Raw genomic sequence first — 8,416 nt, 5'->3', positions numbered from 1 at the left:
TGGTGAATTGGATGAGGAGGTTTATATGAACCAACCTCAGGGCTTTGTCATGCCAGGAAATGAAGGCAAGGTGTGCAAACTTGTGAAATCCTTATATGGTTTGAAACAAGCACCTAAGCAATGGCATCAAAAGTTTGATGAAGTGATTTTATCTAGTGGTTTTAAATTAACCCAAGCAGATAAATGTGTATATAGTAAATTTGATGATTCTGGTAAAGGAGTTATAATTTGTCTATATGTTGATGACATGTTAATCTTTGGGACTGACCAAAGTCAGGTTGATTTAACAAAAAGAATTTTTGTCATCAAAATTCTCCATGAAAGATATGGGGAGGCTGACGTTATCCTTGGCATTAGGATCAAACGTGAAAGCAAAGGAATTTCGATTTGTCAATCTCGTTATATTGAGAAGGTGTTGAAAAAGTTCAATTGCTTTGAATGTAATCCTGTGAGTACCCCTGTTGATCCAAGTGAGAAGCTTATGCCTAATCAAGGTGAAGCTGTATCACAACTTGAGTATTCTCAGGTGATTGGCTGTTTGATGTACGCCATGACTTGTACAAGGCCGGATATTGCTTTTGCTGTGGGAAAACTGAGTAGATATACTAGTAATCCTAGTACTCATCACTGGCAAGCAATTAGGCGGGTACTGAAGTACTTGAAGAAAACTATGGACTATAGTTTATCTTATAATGGGTTTCCTTCTATGATATTCTGATGCGAGTTGGATAACCAATATTGAAGATCATTCTTCAATGAGTGGTTGGGTGTTCTTGCTTGGGGGAGGTGCTATTTCATGGGCTTCTAAGAAGCAGACATGTATTACCAACTCAACGATGGAATCTGAGTTTGTTGCTTTAGCTGCTGCTGGTAAAGAAGCAGAATGGCTTAGAAACTTGATCCATGAGATACCATTATGGCCTAAACCTATAGCACCCATGTCTATCCATTGTGATAGTGCTGCGACATTGGCAAAGGCTTATAGCCAGGTGTACAATGGAAAGTCTAGACACTTAGGTGTCAGACGTAGCATGATTCGTGAACTCATCATGAATGGGGTGATTTCTATAGTGTTCGTGAGGTCACAACAGAATTTAGCTGATCACTTGACGAAGGGATTGGCAAGAGACTTGGTGAACAAGTCTGCTGTGGGGATGGGTTTAAAGTCCACATAAATTTCTAATTATAAGATACCCAATTCCCTTCTGATGAAAATTAGAAGTTGAATTCAATGTGGAAGGCTTATACTTAGAAATTTGGAGTACAAAATTTTGTATCATTCCAAGGTAAGGTATGTACTCGGACCTGTTGAAGGTGAGGATGAAGTTTAGCTTCTTAATGGTTTATTTGAAAAAGTGCAATAGCAGGTGCATGACTGAAATGAACTACCTATGTGAATGTGAAGTTTTGCCGCTTCAACAAAGCTTGGACTTTTGCTTTAGATACATTCATGAATGGATATGGACACATGGCTTGTAAAGTGTCAGGATAGCTTTAGAGTATTTGAAAACTTATGTGTATGTTATTTTCAGTTATTCAAATGGGTTGAAGGGTTCAATTCTTAGAACACCTCGATTCTCGAATATTTGGAATGTGTAATGTACTAAGGTGAAAATTCAATCTTCAAGATATTTTCATTTATGCATAAGTTTTTGTTTTAATTTGTTTAATTCTCATGAAACGAATTGCACTAAATTGGGGAGGATTGTTGGAAATTTAGTGTAATTGAGGGATTTAATCTACACTTGTAAACGGGTTAGGAGGTATGAAGTGTACACCCATTAAGTGATAGATTACCCGGACCCGAAAGTGGTTTTCCATTATCACAAATTTGAGTGATTACGGAAGTATTATTCCTGCACTAGGTGAAACATCTCCATCGTGAAAATAAAACAAACAACTTTATGTAAAGGATTTGTTTTAGATTTGAAAACGATTTTCTAGATTTGGTTGTTGGAAATAAAACAAACAACTTTATGTAAAGGATTTGTTTTAGATTTGAAAACGATTTCCTAAATTTGGTCGTTGGAAATAAAACAAACAACTTTATGTAAAGGATTTGTTTAGATTTGAAAACGAAATTAGTTAGTGAAACATCTCCATCGTGGAATAATACTTATTTTTGGGTGCCTATAAATAAGGACTATCATTTATGAGAATAAGATATACGAAAAACACCTTAATACTCTTATGTAAAAGAGTTCTTGTTTACTGCCAATAACAAGAACTAATCTCTGTCTTATCCCAAAGTGATATTCGTGTAACTCAGGCAATAAGGGTCGAATAATTACTTTCGGAAAGTGATACCACGATTCAGTGATTTATTCGGCTATCGATTATTTTACCCTACACGAAATTTCAATAAAACCTCCAACATATACTACACTGTTTAGCATGGTGATGGTTATTGAACTAAAACGAAAACAGATGGCGAAGGTGATCGATGATAGGCGGTAGTTCATGGTGGTTGTCAAGGGTTGAAGAAGGTGACGGTTTCAACGGTGATGTTCTAGTGATGAAGTGGTGGCCGATGGGTGGAGTTTGGTGAAACAAGAAGAGAAGTAATGGGTTTTTAAGTTGCAGTGGAACGGTTACTGTTGTTGTATGATTATCATGGGGTCGAAGGAGAGCAGCCACAGTAGCATGTATGGTTGGAAGAAAAATAAATATATGTGGGTTGTGTTTGATATTTGCTGAGCTTGATGTATATATATATATATATATATATATATATATATATATATATATATATATATATATATATATATATATGCATCATTCAAGTATGCAAGAAAATGGAAAGTGCTGCCACCCTTCTCAATTTGGCCATAATTTAATATACATATATCATTATAATTGAAATCAGTTGGAAGTGGGAAGAAATAAACAAACACATTAAATCATAATAATCAATTGGATTCACGGGTTAATAATTTGTGTGGCGTCTTGTGTGATTTCAAAAAGTGATAAAGTAATATAGACAGTTCAATATAATATATAATATATCTATATAGTCTTAAAACGTGATTAATAGTAGTGGGTTCGGTTGTTATCAAAATGCATATGTATACATTCTATCTCTCACTATGTTTATGTAAATATATCTACATATATAAGGAAGTTAGTTAAAGCAAAAGTATAAACACTAACTCAATGATTCGCACAGTTAACTCAATTAACATCAATTAGACATAGTATTGAGAGACAAGTTGTAGTGGTGGTCTCTTATTGATATTCAACAAGATTGAAGGTACGCGCTACGCGGCTAAATATTATTAATAAAAATTGGACAAATATAAAGGCTGGAAAAATATTAAACAGTTCAAAATTAACCTTCAGAGGTTATAATCATTCATTAGAAGTGGCATATAAAGTTACTTCATGGACAAAATATACTGCATCATATAGGAAAATACAATCAAAGTTAGCCAACAGAAAACCAAGTAACTGTAGTTAGTACGCAAACGAAGCCACTGTGAACCAACAAAAAAAGACAACAGTATTATAACAGGAAGCTCTAATGTGCCTAAAATACATAAACATTCATTTAGTCGCGTTGGAAAAAAAAAAAAAAGGCAAACAAAAATATTTGACACAATTGATAAAAAAAACTACTTATATTGGTGGCCTTTGTGTTACTTTTATATGCAAGCAGGACCACGCCATACCTTCAATCAAACCATCAAATACATTTTTTTTAGTTTATACCTACTCATAGGAGATAAAATAGTTAAATATGGCTCAAATTAGTTGATATAAATAGGTATATATCGCAACTGAGCGATATATAAACATAACAATGAATAGGTATATATATCGCAACTGACATAGTGAGGTGATCAGAAGTTACCCGTGCAAAGAGTCTGAAAGTTTTCTGAAAAAGACGTATTTGTCAATTGTGTTTCAGAATAACGAACCTCAAAACATACAAACATTTAACATATGACTGTTTCTAATACGATTAGATTATGTACCTGCTGAATTTGGCACTATTTTCCCATAGAGGCCCATGAGTATTCGTCCTGCAAGTAAAAATGAAAATGACAAAAACATCAAACAGTTGGTGTGCGCAAAAATACATAACAAACTATGACAAACGCATGAACTTGGATTGGAAAGCACACAGATTCGATGACAAATTATCACAAAACTCAATTAAAAATAAACGTAGTAAATAAGGGAATAAGATTCATACAAAGAAAGATAATCTCTTCGATGTTTTAGTTTGTATAATTACTGGATGAAACTGCAGAGAGCAGTTTTGTGGAGGTTCTCCTTGCTTTTAAGGTGCAAATGTTGTCCCCTGCACTGCACAAACATAGCTGATGTTCTCTTTTACAACAGAACCGAATGTAAACCATTAAAACTTTAGCTAACTGCAAATGAAAGTTACGGGTCAGGTTGGTTTGGGTCAAAATAGGTCTTGTTTGCACCTGAACAAATCGGTCCGGTATGGTTCGTTTGGGTCAAAATAGATCTTTTTGTGCCTGAACAAATGGGTAGGGTTGGGTTGATGCAGAAACAATTTTTGTCCTTTTTATTAGTCCGTAACTATAAAAAATATGACCACTATGAAAAAAATTATTAAAAAATCAATATATATTTAACTCACAAAACGTGTAAGCAAAAAATGCTACCTTCTTGAGCAGCAACATCGGGTAGGTATGTGGCATTTCGCCTTGTTTTATTATCATGATCAGTAAACTCTATAATAATTCCATGCTTTCTGACCTGCAAGATAAGATGAATACAATGATGATTAAGCAAATTAAGTTATAAATGAGATTTAGTAATGTCTTTACAAAGTAAAGAAGCTCAAAAAGACTTGAATATACAATAACATACCTCCCAGTCAAGATAATTAGCAGCAACTTTGCACTGGCAGAAAAATCATATATCATAAATATCATGCATCAATATATTAACCTCCTAATATAATCAACATGCATACACCAAGTGTTCTACAAAAGGAGAATTATTAAATGGATAAATATAAATATTAGACATGATACATATTACTTACGAATGAACAAAAACAATTGAATGTCTGTCTATAAGAGCCCCACCTCCATTAAAGTCCTTTGAAATTCCAGAGACAATATATAAAATCAGCTCGATCTTTGTCACTGATGTCCATTGCTGCATGTTCCTACCTTGCTTTCAGCTCGATTGCTACAACGTTTTCTTCAGTGTTCAAGTAGTGCTTCCTACTCATCCTGAATAACAAAAACAATATAACTAACAAATCGAATTCGGGACATTTTATGAAGATTTCAATCTCTCTCTATAATCTTCCAAGTTATTATAAATTACTAAGTGATTTTATTATATAGGGTTTAGTTATAGTTATTCGGCGAAAACATTTCTCATTTAAGTCATAGTAAGTCAAAAGTATTCAATCAGTCAAAGTCAAGTCAAAGTATTTTACTTGGAACCATGAATAATGAGTGCAACATCCTTAGTCATCTTCCGAGATTCAACGGTACATGCATTCGAGTCGTACGCTGCATCATTAATGTAAGAAACACAAATGAGTTATGATCGAACAACAACATATAAGTTCCTGTAATGATACAAAAGTACTATAATCACCACTTCTTGAATGGTTTACAAATCCAACTTTTTAATAAAATGTATATATAAAATAATATATAAACATATAATATCGACTTGTGATCTAAAGAACCAAACCTGTCACAGGAGCAGGTTTCGAAGGACGATGCTGATCATTCGATTCAGGTTCAGTTGGAGAATCAGACAAATGAACTTCAGCAAAATCGTCAACCATTTTTCGTCTTTTCTCATCTTCCGCCTTTTCTACTTTCTCCTTCGTTTGTTGCCCTACTTCACCAGCTGTTTTAGCTACTTTATTAAACGCGCCCGTTACCCACGAAGCACTCGTAAACACATACCTATTCTTCATTATAGCGGACCCCGCATTAGCAACGGTATTCTTAGCAGTTGTGAAGGCAGATTTGGCTTTCTCGGAAACCTGAAGTTTCTGGTCAACTTCTTTGACTTTGTCACTCACGATTGATGTACCCACGTTGAATTTTTCAGTGAACCCAATCTTCTTGTCTATTGAAGCAACTTTAGCAGATGCTGTGGAAGTCAAACCGTATTTTTCGTCAAAGTTTTTTGCTTTGGTAACGGCATCTTTACCTAAAACGAAACCCTTTGCGAACAGCTGGTTACGACGTCCTCGGCTTTACGCAGAGCGAAGTCGTTTCCAACAGGAACATTGCTTCCATAAGGCTACAAAATAATATATAAATTTATAAGGGAAAAATTATTTGAGAGTAAAGAAAGATATTTATTAGAAATATCATACGAGAGAGGCGGCTGTTGCAACTGTTGGAAGGTGGTAATCTGGGTCTAGGGTTACTGTGACAGTCGTATCAACTAACGTTGCACCCCGATATAACAAAACCGTGAGAAATCCATCTAGAAATTTTATTTTTCAATCAAAAACTTATCAATTTCTAGAAAGTATAATAACTGAAAACTATAAAACGTGTTCTTCAAAAGTGCATTAACAAATTAAAAAGGTTGAATTTTCTCATTTCATGATATACCAATAATAAAATAGTGAAACAAACGATTATACAACAGAGGGTAAACAATAACTTACTACACAATTACCGGACTAACACGTATTGTAGTAATCTGCGATAAGGATAACCGTTTAACCTTTGTTGATCAAACGATCATAAAAGTAATTGACAAAAATCCTTTTAATGTAATCATGACACTGATTTCTTACCAAAACAACCCTTTTAGATAGCCATTTCATTTTAGTATTATTTATTAAAAAAAAATATCTTATAAAAAATTCTCACATGTTTCAATGAAAAAGAAGAAGCATGTGCGTTTACATGAAACATTTAATAGCTAGTATAAATTTAAAAAATCATATAGAGGTTATAATGCATAGTTTAGAGTAACAGAAACCAGCAAACCTAAGAAATCGTAATTGAATCAGAAATGAATATTTGATAGCCATTAGACAAATAAATCACCGCCTGATTAGCAATACCACGAGCACGAAGTCTTCCCAGTACCTGATATTCAAGCAAAACAATAAGTGAAAAAAAATTAGGTCGAAAAATTTAACAGGTCAAACGGGTCGGGTCTAAAGCGGGTTTGTGACTTCCAACAAAAGGGCATTTTAAAAGAGATCTTAACTTCAAATGGAATCCTCTAGTTTAATTCAAGTCAGTTAAATTCAAATGAGCAGAATTCGAGTTTACACTGTGTTTTTCCAACAAAGGGGCATTTTAAAACAGATACCAATGATTAGTCAATAGCAAAAAAGTTATCAGCAGTTTAAGCAAATGTAGATAAATAAACATATAAAAATAACAGTCTTGACCAAACCATCTATAACAAAAGCAACAATCAAACTACAAAGCAATAGACAACATATAAAGGACAAGCATCAAGTACTGAAACCTAAGAGAATCGTAAGAATAAAGAAAGTGCAGTTATATACCTTGAGGATCAACAGGAATAGAGTACGCAGAATATACAATCCACAGTAGGAAATGGTGGCTGCAAAGGAAACTGAAAAGGAATTGCATAAAAAACATACCAGTAAAAAAAATCACAAAAAAATAATATCAATTATCATCACAATTCACAGTTAGGGCTTATACATCTAACTTCAAATACTAAAAACTGAGCTCATCAGACATAAAACACTCAATAAAGCAGAATCAAATCAATCAAAAAATAAATTGAATCAAAGCAAAAGAACAACTGTAAACCTGAAGCCGGTGCTAACAGATGCAATGTTGATGACGACTAAAATCAAAATCGGTGAATGATTTCTGGTGCAAGAGTTAACTGAAACCTGTGATCGTAAAACCTGAAAACAATACACATTCAACCCTAGAAATCGCCATTTTTCTCTTTTGTGATGGACTGAATTTCTTGCGACGGTGCGATGAATCGATTATAGGTTTTTTTTTGTTTGTGTGAATGATTTGAATGATGGATCGGTGGTGAAGATCAGAGGACGATATGGGTTTTTGTTTACCCTAGCACGGCAAGCCATTTTTTTGTGTGGTGGAAAGTTGCCAAGTCGTAAACAGCCAACTTATGTATATATATATATATAAATCTATTTACAAATAGTTGTTCGTGAATCGTCGGGAATGGTCGAAGGTTAATTGAATATATGAAACAGTTCAAAATTTTTGAGACTCAACATTACATACATTGCTTATCGTGTCAAAAATATTAAATCGTATCGAGAGTTTAATTTAAAATTAGTCGAAATTTTCTGGGTCGTCACACATACATAAATGAAACACTTACAAACTATCATCCACATCTATCACCACCATGACGATTGAGCCACCATCACGATGAATCACCACCATTCGCCACCCATTTCTTGTGTTCCTGATGAGAA

At 34.0% G+C, this 8,416-nt stretch overlaps 1 pseudogene; it reads right to left on the bottom strand.

The window, feature by feature from the left end:
* Positions 1-3,560: 3,560 nt before the first annotated feature.
* Positions 3,561-8,056, bottom strand: LOC139894665 (binding partner of ACD11 1-like; annotated as a pseudogene).
* Positions 8,057-8,416: the final 360 nt, after the last annotated feature.

The sequence above is a fragment of the Rutidosis leptorrhynchoides genome, chromosome 1 (assembly GCF_046630445.1).
Source record: "Rutidosis leptorrhynchoides isolate AG116_Rl617_1_P2 chromosome 1, CSIRO_AGI_Rlap_v1, whole genome shotgun sequence".
Classification (NCBI taxonomy): domain Eukaryota; kingdom Viridiplantae; phylum Streptophyta; class Magnoliopsida; order Asterales; family Asteraceae; genus Rutidosis; species Rutidosis leptorrhynchoides.
The sequence above is the reverse complement of the archived record's forward strand: the minus strand, read 5'-3'. Positions and strand labels throughout refer to the sequence as shown.